This window comes from Bison bison, unplaced genomic scaffold (genome assembly GCF_000754665.1).
Source record: "Bison bison bison isolate TAMUID 2011002044 unplaced genomic scaffold, Bison_UMD1.0 scf7180017860996, whole genome shotgun sequence".
Lineage (NCBI taxonomy): Eukaryota > Metazoa > Chordata > Mammalia > Artiodactyla > Bovidae > Bison > Bison bison.
The window spans coordinates 9,409-10,231 of record NW_011491568.1 but is presented as its reverse complement, the minus strand read 5'-3'; the positions used below and the strand labels follow the sequence as shown (position 1 = coordinate 10,231).

The window sequence follows — 823 nt, the reverse complement described above, 5'->3', positions numbered from 1 at the left end:
GAAAGTATAAGGTTATCTGTATACAGACACATATTCATAGAAGGGAGTGTCTCATGTTGATAATATACTCAGTAACTGATGGTTTCCTGTATAAAATACTAAAGAAAGCAAAATATAAACACAAGGTTAGCAGCTGACTGTTAGCATAGCAGTGGTCAGAATATCATGTTTTTCATTAAAGTAAATGTGAATATGCTTATTTTCTCTATGCTGTAATATAAACTTCTGTAGTAAAATCTCATAGTAAAATAAAATTTTAACTCTATTAAAAGATATAACATTTAAAATTAAACAATCTCTATCAAGCATCTCTTATAGAAAGGAGAATTAAACTCTCCTTAACAAGCATCTTCTAAAATAGAAACAAAAGCATTTGTTAAACTACTATCAATAGCAGAAGCAGTGAGAAACTAAAAACTATGTAGTAATACCAGAATATGAAGGATAGTGTAACTGATTGAAATTATGTAGAGGAGTAGAACAACCAATCAAAAATCTATTGGAAAAAGAATGTATGAACAGAAATAAATTTAAAAATAATATTAAAAAGAATACAACAGTGAATTATATAAATAAAACAGACAAATGAAAATCATAAAAATGATTAAAGTTCTAAGGACTTCTGATTCTGGCCAAGATGTAAAACTAGGAACTGAATTCACCCCCCCACCTCCACCTGAAACTCAGCTCCTCCAAAAAAAAATACCCATAAAATGTTAAGAAACAACAGTTTTCAAGAGATCAGATATTAGGCAATGAAGAAAAGTAATCCCTAAAAGATGGGAAACAAATCAAGTAAGCCCTATGATTGCTCTAGCTTAGA

At 29.4% G+C, this 823-nt stretch overlaps 1 long non-coding RNA gene across 1 annotated transcript in view; it reads right to left on the bottom strand.

The window, feature by feature from the left end:
* LOC104982936 overlaps positions 1-823 on the bottom strand; it is an 11,060-nt gene that overhangs the window by 2,311 nt on the left and 7,926 nt on the right. The gene's annotated exons all lie outside the window — the stretch shown is intronic.